The sequence below is a fragment of the Pipistrellus kuhlii genome, unplaced genomic scaffold, assembly GCF_014108245.1.
Source record: "Pipistrellus kuhlii isolate mPipKuh1 unplaced genomic scaffold, mPipKuh1.p scaffold_m20_p_7, whole genome shotgun sequence".
Lineage (NCBI taxonomy): Eukaryota > Metazoa > Chordata > Mammalia > Chiroptera > Vespertilionidae > Pipistrellus > Pipistrellus kuhlii.
In genome coordinates, this window is record NW_023425573.1 from 72,514,901 (window position 1) to 72,530,823 (window position 15,923).

Genomic DNA, 15,923 nt, shown 5'->3' on the forward strand with positions numbered 1-15,923 from the left:
TGTGAAGGTGAGCAGAACAAGTCAACCGCAAGAGGATCAATGTCTGTGCATTGGGCTTTCAGGGCCAGTAATCCATTGGTTGGCCCAGTAGTGCCCTTCAGGGACCACAGAGACAAGCATCACTCTATGTGCTGAAGCATGAAGTGGATAAACCAGAAATGCCCCGATAAAAGCAGGAGTAAATGGGGTTCAGATTCACTCCTTTTCTTATTTAGTGTTTAATGTTATCAGAGACTTGGCCAATCATACAGTTCAGAGATTAAAAATAGCATTAAGCTAGAGAGACAGAACTCCTAGAAATATAGCTAAGTTTTCCAGAACATCTTTAACAGATCTTGGGGCTCTGAGCCCACAGTGGCACTTGTAGCCTAGTCAACCCAGCATAGTGCACCATAAAGTCAGTTTCCTTTCTCACATGGAAGGAAACAAATACTTTTTAAAAATAATACCAAGGAAATTTCATTAGAAAAGAAATGGGTGTGTTTCTACTATATTAATGAAGATTGAGGGTTGCCTAACAAAATTAGCAATTAAATGGTCACCATAGCAAATAGCTTCAATTTTTATTTTCATAGCTTTATACGCAGATTTGTTTATTCTTGGCTGGAGTCTTTCAACTTTTCATGAGCATGTTCCTGACATCATCCTGGGCACAGGGATATACAACATCGAAATAAAAATGGTTTCATGATTTGCATTTGATCACAGTTTTTAGGGAAGATAGATGAGAAAGCTAACAAGTTTGAAACAGTTAAATTCTAGTGAAGACTATGGATCTGATGCTATAAAAGCCCATTGAAGAGGCATCTAAGTAAAATCCAGATTTCTGAGTGTGTGTGCGTGTGTGTGTGTGTGTGTGTGTGTGTGTGTGTGTGTATGCAGGATTATCATGCAATTAAATGTTGAAGATGAGCCATATATGTTATATCTTGAGGATGGATGAAAGGCTTTGCAAACAAAGACAATAGCTGATTCAATGGCAGGGAATACAGTGATATTTGGGAATCCACAAACCACTTTGCTCCATCTGCCAAAAGGGTATTGAGATTCACATCTCTGGTTAGGAAAATTATACATCTCATTAATTTTACAGCCTTGCTCCTCTCTTTGGATTTGCCATAGCTTGATTCAATTTTCTTTGTTTCTTTTTGAGATTAAAGCTGATTGACCTTTGAGAAAGAGAAAGGGATATTTACGTGTATTGGTAATCGATTTGTTTGAAAGTCAAAGCTACACAGAGGTTATCTTAGAGAGCTTCACAAATTTAGTAAGCACAGTGTTTACTCCAGTAACATTTCCACTTTGCCTGAAGCATTTTTACTCTGCCTGACCTTTATATAACACTTTAATATTCATATTTGGCTGCTGAACTTTCACAACTTTGTACAGTTTCAAAGCTGCTAATCTGATCATGTCTCTCAGTTCCTCTCACCTTTCTCATTTTTGTCACTCTGCTGACAGCAAAAGAAGAAACAGATTTCATTTAAATTTTGTGTCATTCAGGACTGATGACCCAGGGGGATATTCAGGGCATATCTTCCCTTTAACAAGAATAGTGTAAGTAAGGAAATTCGAATGAATATAGCAGTTCATGGTATGGACTCAGTTGCATCAATCAATAATCATTTGCTTACTCTCAACCCAATGTCATGCAATGTTCTAGGAGCTGAGGCAAATAAATTCATGTGGTTCCATTAAGAATTACCCTTAACCTGATTAAAAATATGAAACACATAAATTAATTCATTTTATTTATCCACCCAACACACATTTCTACAGCGCATATGCTGTGTTATAGGGCAGGGATAAAACAGAAAACAGGACACAGACCTCACCTTCAAGGCACGAGCTTGTGTTCACATGGAGAATGCTGACAAGGGAAAAGAAAATTGCAATGCGTTGTAACAATTATTAGTACAAAAATAAGCCCAGGGTCACCAAAACCAATCTTGGAAACTCTGGAAACACTCTCTAAAACATGTCACCTCTTAGCTGAAATCTGAGGAGTGAAACAGAGTTTCCCAGTTTAAGAAGGAGAGAAAGAGTGATCCAGTCTGGCATAGCTGAATTGTGTCCTTCAAAAATTCATTATTTGAACCCCTAACTTCAAAATGTGAGTGTATTGGGAAGTAGGACACTTAAAGCAATGATTGCATTTAAATGGTGCTCTCCAAGTAGGCCCTACCTAATCCAATATGACTGGTGTTTTAATAAGAATAGGAAACCCAGGGACATTGGAAGGGCACTCATGGAGAGAGGCCTTGAGAGAAACCAAACTTGCTGACATTGATCTCAGGCTTTCAGTCGGCAGAACTGTAAGAATATAGTGTGTGTGTGTGTGTGTGTGTGTGTGTGTGTGTGTGTGTGTGTGTATAAAATCATGAGACCAAACCAACAATGAATACTGGTTGGAGAATTAAAGATGGAGCAGGTGGATATATATAAAAAGAGAGCAATCTGCCGAAACCGGTTTGGCTCAGTGGTAGAGCTTCGGGACTGAAAGGTCTCAGGTTCAATTCCGGTCATGTACATTGGTTAGGGGCACATCCCCAGTAGGGGGTGTGCAGGAGGCAGCTGATCGATAACTCTCTCTCCTCGATGTTTCTAGCTCTCAGTCTCTCTCCCCTCCTCTCTGAAAAAACTCAATAAAATGTATTTTAAAGAGAGAGAGAGAGAGAGAGAGAGAGAGAGAGAGCAATCATGGTCTTAGCAGTGGCATCTCTGGCAGGGGGGGAGGACATTGGCACTGGAAGCAGTGGCATAAATGACCAGGTGCAAGGAAGCAGAGAAGTGAAGGAACATCCAGGAAAGAGGTGCTGTGAAGCAGAGATGAAACATGCATTTTCATGGAACAGATGGATTCTCAGCGCAATGGTGACAGCCCGTGCACCAAGGAATCGCAGGAAGATGAAACATAAAACCCAATTATGTGAGGGCCTGGGGCTACCTGAGAGTATAAGGCAATGACAGTCTTTCAACCTTTCAGTGATCCCTCCCTAGCTCTCCATAACCTCTTCACAACAGTGTCCCCCAGGGTTCAATTCCTGGTTCTCTTGTCTTCACTTTCCACATTCCTCTAATTGAGATCTTTAACCCCTTATACTCATGCCTCCCAAATATATTACTCAAGCCTAGATATTTCTTCATAACTCCAGACTCTCCGATCTTATATCTTTACCTAGATGTCTAAAAGGCATCTCATATTCAGCATATCCTAAACTTAATATTTTATTTCCACCCCATCCCCCAAATCCTACGGCAATCCCAGTTATCTTCATAACTATTGATGTCAATTCTTTATTTAAGGAAGTTCAAACCAGAAATCTTAGTTGTCCTTGACTTTAACCTTTCTCTCATATTCCAAATCTAGACCATCAGTACACCGTATTGGCTCTTCCTTCCAAACATATCTGAAATCCAACCACTTAGAGCTGCCCACTCTCACCGCTCTCATATAAACCAACAGCATTGCTCACTGGATTATTGCAAGTTTCTTCTAAGTGGCCTCTCTGTTTTTATCCTTGTGACCCTCCTCTCCCGTGTTTATTCTCATCACAGTAGCCAGAATCATCCTCTTAAGAGTTCAATCAAGTTTCTAAACTCTAGCACTATTGCCACTTTGAACTATATGATACTTTATCATGGAAGCTACCCTGTCTATTATAGAATACTAGAAGCCCAGTGCACAACATTCATGCACTGAGGAAGGAGGTTCCCTTCAGCCCAGCCTGCACCCTCTCACAGACTGGAACCCATCAGGGAATGTCTGCCTGCCGGTTTAGTGGGGAGTGGGTCTAAGCCAGCAGGTGGATCCCCTGAGGGGTCCTCAGCATTACCTCAGAGGCAGGAGAGGCTCCCGCCACAACCATTGTGCTCACAAGCTGTGAGCCTGGCTTCTTGCTGAGTGTCTGCCCCCTAGTGGTCAGTGCACACCATAGTGACTGGTCATTCTGCTGTTCAGTCAATTTGCATATTAGGGATTTATTATATAGATTTATTTAGCAGCATCCTTGGACTGTACTCACAAGGTACTAGCAGCACCTCTCTTCACAGATGAAACAACAAAAAGTGTCTCCAGACATTACAAAATGTCCCCTTGGGAAGGCTGGAATATGATCATAAAGTTAAAAACAAAAAATCAGGACAAAAGCCTAAGTCTTTTTAAGGGATTATAAAGACTATCCCCTCCAGCCTCCCCAGCCCTTCTCCATGCCTTTGCTCTGTCGCTCACTCTCTCTCCCTTGTGCTCTCTGCTCCAAACCCACTGGCCCCTCCTGTTCCAAGGAACATCAGGCATGCTCATGGCCCTTTCCCAGGAACAGCTCACTCCTCACCACTTTCAAGTCTTGGTTCAGTTGTCATCTTCCAAATGAGGCCCTCCTGATCACCCCGCTGAAATTCACAGCCCAGGACTACCATCTCTGTGGCACTGACACCAACTGTATGCTCCTAATTTGGCTACCACTTACCTCCTAACATACACAGCATACTGATTCACTCAACAGGTATTTACAGAAGACCTCTTCTCGGGTAGCCACTGGTCTATACTGCTGGAGTTGGGGAGTAAGTAAAGCAGAGGTCCAGAGTCTAGCTTGGGAAACAGACACTAAGAAATTTGACAAATGGAGGATGTAACATGTCAGATGATGCTAAATGCCTTTGAAAAACAATGCAGCTAAGGAAATGAGGAGTGCTGGTAGGGATGTTGCACTTTTACGTAGGATGGTCAGGGAGGCCTCATTTAGCCTGGGAGATTTGAACAATTGATCAATTTTATGTTTGTTTGTATGGTCTAACCTGCAGAAGCTCAATGAGGTCCATGATTTTGTTTTTCTTATTTCATTCCAAGATAGTTCTGCCAATGTGAATAGAGCCTGAGATCTAGTAGGTGCTCAGTGGCTTTTCTTTTTTTAAAAATTTATTTTATTTTTATTTTTTTAATATATATTTATTGATTTTTTATAGAGAGGAAGGGAGAGAGATAGAGAGCTAGAAACGTCGATGAGAGAGGAACATAGACCAGCTGTCTCTTGCACACCCCCCACCGGGGATGTGCCTGCAACCAACATACATGCCCCTGACCGGAATCGAACCTGAGACCTTTCAGTCTGCAGACCGATGCTCTACCACTGAGCCAAGCCGGTTTCGGCTCAGTGGTTTTTCTTGAATCAAGGAAAATGATTTGCGTCATGAAAACTTTATCATTTTGTTCTGATGGTAAAGAGGGGAAGACGTTCAACTGAGACAGATGTCACTCATTTCTGGCAAGAGCCTGTTATAAATGCATCACAGACATTTGACCTTGGGATTATCTGTATCACCTGCTATGGAGAGAAAACAGCAGCATAAGTCACTGCAGGAAGTGTTACGTGAACGGGGCATGCAGTGTTTTCAAGGTACATCGATGAGAGAGCCCCCTTCACACAACAGGAGAAGATGTTTAAAATGCCTTGAAGAGTATACATGCATACAATTTCAACTAATGGACACAAAACTCTGGGGAGGGAGGGTATGTGGGGGGGGGGCAATGTTAAAATATGTACACAGATAATAATTTAATTTAAAAAAATGCCTTGAAGAAAGGGTAGGATTGCAAAAAGAATGAAAAACAAGTGGAACCTGGTGAGCTACCCATCTCCAGAGCTCTGCTTGTGCCCAGCCACTTGCCTCTTTCACTTATGACTAGCATGCCCAGTGAGATCATGTATGTTATTGCCCAGCCCAGGACAACTTTTGTAAGTAAAAGGGGACCTTATTCATAATTAAACCAGGAAAATGGGTGTAATTTGGGACTGTTACAGGTATGCCTTCATTAACCTTATGGTGTGCCCTCTTCTATCATTGTCCCTTCTTTAATACAGTCTCCATCATGCATGCATCCCTGCCTTCATTCCTAGCTCAGTGTCAGAGGGGAGGGGTCTTGCCTCTTCTTACTCCTCACTTTTCATCATTCAGTGAAGGGGCAGGGCAGAGAACTCCCCTGTGTTAGTTGTTGGCTGTTTCTTAATTACCTTCAGCTCAAAAGAATGCCAAAGTGACATATTTCAAGGCAACATACTCCGATCCCCTTCACAAGAGTCTATGGGAAGAGATAAACTACTTTCTGAGCATAGGGAAAGCCCAGTAGTTATAGTTTCCACAGTGAAGCACAGGAGCAAGAGAAAAGGAGGTGGGTTTTAGGTTTGAGCCAAACTAAGAACTGAAGGGTGAGCAGAGCTTGTTGAAACTATATTAAAAAGTGGCCTGCAGAGCTCAGCTTACTGACTCCTCCTGTGACTCCTAGCACCTCAGCACTACGCGGGACCCCAGGAAAGGCAGGAAGAAGACTGGGTGCGAGGTTCCAGGGTGAATTCTAAGCAGAGCTTTCCAGGCAGCTAAGTCTGTATTTCCATCTTTCCAGGAATATGGAAAAGAGCCCTAGTGTCTTACAAATGCAGTGTGCTCTGTCTTTTTGCCTTTGGTCTTTGGGGCCTGCAACATTCTCCCCAACAGCTCATAACACGTTTCATGATGAGACTGAAATGTCCTTGCCTCCATGGAGGCCTTTTGACTCTTCCCAGTGAATTTTTCTCACTCATTCCCATGACATGTTGTACGCACTCTATTATGACATCAGCACCCAGTTTCCAGTGTACTGATAAGGTCTAGCACCTTTCAACAGAGTATTGATAATGTCTTACACTTGGCACATATCTCCATGAAATGTCTCACTGTTTCCAGGAATTTGCCTTTTTCTTTCCCTCCCTCATTCTCTAGTCTGGAGAGCATTTTGATTTCGATTTTGATTCTAAGTATTATAAAGGCAGCAGTAATGTGTGGACATATTTGTCCGGAACTTTGCCTCTGCCCACCGTACATCTGCCCACCGTCTCCTCCAATAATTACCAAGTGCGGAGCTCGGGCAACCTCTAAGTAGCACAGAGCATCATTGTCATCCCTTCTTCCAGGCTCTTTATGTTCAAAAGGCAAAAACAGGGGCCAGCTATGTGGTGGTGGTGGTCTCAGTGGAGACCTAGCAGCAAAGGAGCACCTTCCAAAGGAAGGGAAATCATTGAGCAGAAACATTTTATATCTTAACTTTCATGATAAAGCTACCAAACTGTGAGAGTGAAGAAAATGAGATAAAATTTACCTTGGCCAGAGCCTGCCCAAATGGCTTTTGAAGGGATTCAGTGTATTTGGATAAAAGCTTTCAGGCTCTAACTGCCTTTCAGAGCATGAGCTGGTGAAGATGGAGTCGCCAATGTGCCCTTAGATAAGCTGACTGAAAGTACATTAGAGAGAGCTGATGAGTTCTCTGGTTAAATGTGTCATTTTCTTCAAACAATGTTTGTATTGGTTTCACCTTCATTTAAATTCTGCAAGTAAAAATTATCTCAGTACCTAACACAGATTGGTATTGTGTAATAACCACTCTGAGTTGTGAATTTTTCTTTCAAATTCCATTCTTAATGTTAGGGAGTTAACATGCAAGACTTTGTGCATGAATATCCTGTGTGATGTAGTCACTATCACTTTTTTTAATAACTCAAAATAAAGTTCACCCTCCACCCCCACCTACAAAGGAGAAATGATTTCAATACTGTTAGTAATGACATTAATTTCATATTGAATAATGTTAATGAAAAACACTCAGATATTTATAGAAGTGTATTTGGAGCATTTTTTGGTGCTAAACTGTGATTAAGCCTACCTATTTATGGCTTTAGAATTTCTGAGGCTTTGTGTTAAAATTTCTAATACCTCTACTTGAAAGAGTGCACAGTGTATAGCTTTTTCTGTGACTCTCTTTTGCTTATTACATTTTAAATAACTGAGGACTAAGGGAATACCTATCTCAGGCTCCTCTCTTGCTGGGTACAGTACTATGTGCAGAGCTTAAGCTGAGAAGACTTTATTATTGAAAAATAAGTAAATAATTGTTACAGAATTTGATAACTTCTATACAATAGGAAGACATCATGGGAGAAATGTTGGAACAGACATGTCTGGGAGGAGTAGAAGGGCTGGATTAGGACAGGGAAGCAAAGGAATCTTTTTTTTTTTTTAACAGAAATTTTTTAGGAAGAAAAGAATTATCTAAGATGAAAAGGAGGTAGTATTCTTGGATACCTGAACAGTGCCCTCAAGGGCTTGGAGGTATAAATGATTTGGTACAATAAAGATTTTAAATGAAGGGGAAAACAGTATGGGAGTGAGAGATGTATAGAAACATTATAGGTTTGAACCAAGTTGTGAAACCTCTTTGAATAAGCCAAGGAGTTTGCTGCTGTTTTGTTTTGGGGGTGGGGGGAGAAGCCTAGAGAATTCTGGTCAACAGAAGGTTCATAGTGTATGGCTTGCCCTAAATAGTAACTATGTCCCACTTTACATTAGATCTCAGAATAAATAAAAGTTCATTGAATTATGCTAAGTGAAATAAGCCAGGCAGAGAAAGATAAATATCACATGATCTCACTCATTTATAGAATATAATGAACAACATAAACTGATGAACAAAAACAGATCCAGAGACAGAGAAATAGCAATCAGATCATCAAACCTTAGAGGGAAGGTAGGGGAGGGGAGGGAGAAGGGGAGAGATCAACCAAAGGACTTGTATTCATGCATATAAGCCTAACCATTGGATACAGACAATAGGGGGTAAGTGCATGAGTAGGGGTGGGGTGGGGATGAGGGGGTAATGGGAGGATAAGGACACATATAATACTTTGATCAATAAAGAAACATTTTTAAAAGTTCATTGCAATAATAGAATAGGAAGTGAATGCCAAAGTCAATGGGCTTTATTGCTGAAATATTTTCTTGCATATCTTCAAATCGATAGTTTTGTTGCTGCTGTTGTTTTTAATTAATCAATAATTTCTAAAAGATGTGTTCACTTGCGTGAATCAGCCATTGTATGAAAGAGTCAGGTGAGAAAAGGCAATTAGTAATTAAATTGACATAATGAAACAAAACAAAATAAAATGATCCTAAGATACTGAACACTTAAAACTTAATTTAATATTATGTGTCATTTGTATCTTAATTGAAAAATTCCAATAACATGAACATTTTTAGAGATACTTTATTGAGGATAACAACAACTATGACATAGGAATGGCAGGATTATTTAAAGCAAGGTATGGACTTAAAAAGTACATCAATAAAAAAAAAAAGCATAATATGCTAATTAGACCAGACAGCTGAATAACTTCGCGGACATCCTTTTGGACAAAGCCGCAGAGGCAGAGGCTGAGGTAGAGTTGGTTGAGGCGATCAGGCAGGCAGGCAAGTGGTTAGGAACTATTAGGCAGGCAGGCAAAGTGGTTAGGGGTGATCAGGCAGGCAGGCAAACTAAGTGGTTAGTAGCCAATGGTGGCAGATTGCAAGAGGGTGCAGGCCCAGCTGAGTGACCTCCCACTCCTGTGCACAAATTTTGTGCACTGGACCTCTAGTATATATACATTACACACACACACACACACACACACACACACACACACACACACACATATATATATATATATATATATATATATATATATATATATATATATATATATATATATATTGTGGTGCTTGGGGCCTCTCAGAATTTAACTGATACTTTTGGAGTAGTTGCCACACTTTTTAAAAAAATGTTTTGACTGTTAAATGATATCACAAATACTACAGCCAAATGAACGATCTAGATCAGTCCTTGGAAACTGTCTTGTGATTGGGCCCTGTCATCTTTGAGACAATGATACTATTTCTAGTAAGTATTTATTTTAACAAAGATTTGTCACATACATAGAGTGATAATTTTATTATTGCTGATATGATGAGTGGAAATTACATAATCCGAGTGTTTAGCAACATGGGAATAGGTTAAATAATAGTTAAACTATGAGCTATGTACTTATTATTATAGTAAAATTCTTGTGATAATGGCACACATAAAAATAAAGTATAATATACACACATGCTAATTTTTTAAATTATGTGTACAAAACTGTACACCTGGAAAGTAATGCATCACCATTTAGTAGTGGCTATCTTTTAGGTGGTAGGGTTATGGACCATCCATTTTTACTTTTTAAATTATTTTATATTGTCCAAACATTTTACAATAACCATAGATTGCTTCCATCAGAAAGGGAAAATAGGCCACAAAAATTGTGGACTCTTAAAGATATCTTTATAGTCAGTTGCTGACTATTGCCCAATATGAACAACTGGCTTGGTCAACACAAAGGAATGTGCTCACCCAAGAGTAATTATTTAGCAAGGCTTATGGGAGCTGGCACCTGGCATTGGTTTGTCACATAGACTGTGTAGTATGAAAGGCAAATATCTACTCAGACAGGCATCGTGGAGTGTCCTTGGAGCCTTTTGTAAGTTCTTACATTTCAGGAATTTCACTTCTCTGGCATTCTAAAAATACTGATGCTCATGTGTCATTCACAGAGATTTAATAAGTTTGAATTGGGGCCTGAGGGTGGGTAACCTTTAAAGCTCCTCAGATATTTTTAATGTGCATTAATTTAATAATTTTGGATATCAACAGGGGTTGATCAAAGTGCAATGTTGGTCCTAGACTTCTCTTTACAATTTGCAGCAGATTTTTCCCCATAAATTATATAAATGAATGAGTTCTGAAATTGAGAGTGAGCATTTGGAAATGTTTTTAGCAATTTGACATTGCTATGACATTACAACTCATCAAACATTTTTTGCCTCTCTCACCTGAATCTTTCATCAAATTTTGTCTGGAAGGTCGTTCAGCTATCTGGTCTAATTAGCATATTATGCTTTTATTATTATAGATATACTTTTTAAGTCCATATTTTGCTTTATATAATCCTGCCATTCTTGTGTAATGGTTGCTGTTATCCTCAATAAAGTATCTCTAAAAATAGACTGGGTCTTTTTAAGGTCACTTAAATCACAAGAGCTGTGTATTTGTCATATGCAAATGCCACCTATCAGTTTATGATGAAGTGGAAAAATAAAACTTAATTCTTCAAGATACAAGGTTTACTGTGCTTAATTTCTCAACTATATTGTAAGTTATTGAATAAGCCCCATTTAATGTATCACAAACTATACCTACAGCAGGTATTTCAAAGGCTCCTTGAATTATAATAAATGATGGTTTAATGTTTCTCCCATTTAAAAAATTAATTAAATTTTAAGGGGGCCATTAGTGTCTTGATGTCTTTACAATGAAATAATTTACTTAAGATATCAGAGGTTTCCAACACTGTGGTTAGACTATTTTACAGCAGAGCAAGCTTCCTAATGTCCTTTAAATGATCCCATGGCTCTTATTTTACCCAGTTGACCTACTTGTAACAGCCCTTCCTGGCCCAGACCTACTGTCTCACTGGCAGGGAGAAGCTGTGTCAAATACAACAGTGGCATCCTCAGACCGTGGCTCATTTGTCTCAACCTTGTAGAACTTACATGCAGACCTATGTTTGATGCTGCCTATCCAACACGCTCTTCCTTTCTCTCACTTGTTGGGCATTTGGGTTTGGAGATATTTACCAAGCAGTAAAAACTGGATTGTTGAAACTATACATTTTGCTAAAAACTGCCTTCTGTTCTAACCTCAGAAGATTACTTAGAACAAAGATAACATTGTCATAGATCTATGACTGTGTCTTTATGAGCCAATATTGCTATTTACCAAGGCTATAATTGTCCTCAATTATCAAGATAAGTCTGATAATACTTGGCTCCATAATTATGACTTGATAGATGTGGGCAAAGGTAGATGTCTTTGTCAACAAAGACAACAAAGATGTGTTTTATGAAATAGCTTGAGAAATTAAAAAAAAAGAGACAAGTTATATTAATTTATATGTGTATATATATTTAAAATAGTGGTAATGAATAAAGAAGTAGAAGAAGATCCACATGGTTAAATAAGATTAGCAAAGACAGAGAGGTAGGTAAGGTGCACAATTTATTTGAAAATTTCTAGATAAGTGTGTCTGAAATAGGGCATCTTAGGGTGCTTGAGACAACTCAAAACATATAGGTCCTCTGAAAACATTTAAAAAAAAAACACCACTATACTGACATTTGTTAAAATGGTAAAGAAGAATTTCTTTCTGCAGGATTATTTCAACAGGTGTGAAGACTACTACAATAAGATAGAGAGGAAGCCAACTCCAAACAAAACAAGGGTAGTTAGGACTCACAGTTAAGCAGCAGAGTAAGGAAGTCAGTGGATAAAAACTTACTAAGAGAGGACACACAACCAGGGGATTCTTGCTAGACCAATTTAACAGGTTAAAGATGGACTAGGGATCCGAAACTGGTTTGTGCATGGAGTGTCAGTCTGCGGACTGAAGGGTCCCAGGTTCGATTCTGGTCAAGGGCATGTACATTGGTTGCAGGCACATCCCTAATAGGGGGTGTGCAGGAGGCAGCTGGTCAATGTTTCTCTCTGATCAATGTTTCTAACTCTCTATCCCTCTTCCTTCCTCTCTGTAAAAAATCAATAAATATATATATATATATATATATATATATATATATATATATATATATATATATTTAAAAATGACTAGGGTAATCAGATAGCAAGAGTGCGGATGAGGATGGTGACCATATATCTAGAGTGATCAGATATCAAATTTGGGAGGTTGTAAATTCTCACTAAATTGACTTACCAGAATTTTTCCCCCCTCTAAAACTGGGCTGAGGAAAGCAGGTAGGAATGTAACTGTAAAAAACATTTCTTTAATATGCCTTTTTCTCCTTTTTATTCAAACTGGCCACATCCAGCACGTTGACTCACCTGCCTCATTCTCCCTTGCCCTGCCACTCTCTTGATCATTAAGCCCTCAGGTCAATGAAGCTCTGATCAGCATCAAATGATCTTAGGAACAAAACCTTGGGTCTATTGATCCCAGACACAGAGTTTTGGTCAAGCTAGTGATAACATCTAGTCCTCAGTTGTGTTTTAGCTCCAGGCCCAGAAAAGAAGCTATACCAGATGAAACAAGGCCATGGCTAACATCAGGACCAGATGCAATGACTAATCAATCCTACCTAGCGTTGACCAATCAGTAGAGACTGTGACCCCGACCACAACCCTACTCCCTAGTTACCATGATTAATCATTTCCCCCCTATGTAACCCATCCTCTGGAAGCCATGGGAGCCAGGTCTTTGAGCATTAGCTCACCTGTCCCTGGGCATGGGCCACTTCCTGAAAATAAACCCTCATTTTCTTTGCTGCAAACTCCTGTTCATGTCTCATTGGATTCTGATATTTGTAGGCAAATGGACCCATGTAGTGTGGTAACAGAAGAGCAGACCCAAAGAGAAGGCCTAGTCAAAAAGAAGGCTCAGAAGAACCTGTCTAAAATTTTTTCAAAAAGAGAGTCTTCATAGAATCCCATAAAATGTGCACATATGCTTGTATGTATATGTTTGCATATTTAAATAAAATTTTAAAAATAAGTATGCTTTTTCTAGAAATTGTGGTAAATATAGGACATTTAGAAATGGAACATCCATTATTTCTCTAACCAAAGACATGTTTTAAATATGCAGTTGCATTTTTAAAAATTTTAGTATAGTTGTGTGGACAAAAAGGGGCCACGTACCAAACCTGAGAAGCCCAGGGCAGCCCTACCTAGTGGGCCTTACAAACTCAGAGACCTACAGTAACCACATGGGATGTCCTGAATTTAAATCATAACTAGAAGTTGTTAGATTTGATGGAGCAATTGAGTTGATGCCCTTCCACTGGGAACTGACTTCTCTGGACATTTCACTATGGACATTCCCTTTGCTGAAGACCACTTTTCACTTGCAGTGACCACATTCCATTCTTTCCCCTCCGAGTATGCATAAAGAGGTCTCCGGCCAGAAAAATCCCCCCAAAATTCCTTTAAAAGCCTCTGACACCCCTCATGGGCACTGAAGCCATCCAGGCTCAGCCACCTGGTGTGGGGATGATCAATAAATTAGTAATCCCTCATCACTCTGGCTTTATGCTTTTCTCCTTTGGCAGCCTAACAAAAGTGAGTCATGTTGGATAGTCATGTTTTGGGCTGGTATTTCCCTTCACAAAGATCAGTCTTTACCTTCACTAAGCCTGTCTGTTGTCCTATTGCATCTATGATAACATACCTTTGGAATGTCAGAGTAATCCCCTCTTTCTAGACCCCTCGAGCAAAATCCCCCACCAGAACAAAAGACCACAGAACTCCTCACTTTTATCTTGTCTGCTGCATACCATCTCTATCTGCTATCAATGTTCATCATTAACTTTTCTCAACCCACCAATATAAAAGAAGTATGTGTCTATCTGTTTTCCTTTTTATCCAATCTCAGGTTTTCCCACTTGGATTTCTCCCACCTCCTTAACTATCACCAATGAATTTCATGTAACCTTCCTAATGTCTTCTTTAATTCTGATGTGGTAAAACTGCCACATTTTGGGGGCATTTTTCTGTCTGTGGAGATTTAGTTTCCCAGCAACTGTCATAAATGTAGCTTAAATAAACTCACAATAACAATTTTCTACAGGTTTGGATGTTGTTTATATTGACAGACAAGCTCAGTGAAGGTAAAGACTGATCTTTGTGAAGTAAAATACCAGCCCAAGACATGACTACCCACCATGACTCACTTCTAGTTATGCTATACAGTATTATATTTGTTATATAAATTTTGAGATAGAGTTTGTGGTAAAACAGTTATAACAATAAGGGTTGTAAAGGTTATCACTAAAATGGTAAGACCAATCCCCAAAGGATTTATAGCTTAGAACTGGTACAAGACCAGCTTGATCCAGTATGGCCACTAATTTCACCTTGTGGTAACAGCTAACCTCATCATATGCTCATTATGGTACATTAGCATCCCAAACCACATACCCTATGCAGCCCTGATCAGAAACAAAAAGCCCATAAAAGGACACAAAATGGCCAATGGTCCTCTTCTGAGATCCCAGATTAATTCTAAATGTTCTCCTGCCTTATTGAATGCCCTATTCCTCCATTAAATGAGCCTCAATAGAAGAAGTAACTTCCACTAGGGAGGGGCTGCCCTGCCTATGGAGTAGCCTTCTCTCTGTCCCACTGATTCACTAATAAATGCTCTCACTGTAAACTCTGCTGGCTCAAGTCTGAATTCTTTCCACATGAAGCCAAGCCCACAGTGAACCACAGACATTTGAGTCCCCAGACATCCAGAAACCCTGCATCCATTTCAGGAGTAAAATACAGCAATTTAACATTTTTATATCTTATAATGTGATCACCCCATCAATTCTTGTAATCATCTGTCAACATGCAAATTTGTCACAATATTATTGACTTCACCTTCTCAGCCACTCCCATGCCATCTTCTCTGGGAATCATTCTTATGATCTGTTTCTATGAGTCTGTTTTTTGTTAGTTTGTTTGTTTGTTTGTTCATTTGTTTTGTTATTTTTTAGAGACCACTCTATTACAAATTCAAAATCAATTAAACACTTAACTGTAAGGCCATGAGACTCCTAGCAGGAAACATAGAAAAACTACCTGACATAAATCCGAGTAATATCTTTCTGAATATTATCCCTTGATCAAGGGGGGGAGGGGAAAGCAAAAGTAAACATTTAAAAAAAATATTCATTGTATTTCCCTTCAGTATTTTAATGTGAGTATAGAGTTAAGCATGAAATAATAATAATAAACCAATCCAAACAACAAAAAAGAACTTTTCAAAAAGCGTACAAGCAAATGCAAGAATGAGTTAAAATTCTCAATTCAACATACAACATTAAGGACAGGATTCTTATCCTTTCCCAACCCCAACAGCATTTTACTGATGAAATTGTTAATTTGAGTGCAATTGACTCCTGTGAGTTTTACCAAAGTGTGACAATTACCCAAGTTCCTGGGCTGAGAAGCAGCCCTGCTGTGAAAATGTATAGTGCTTAATAGT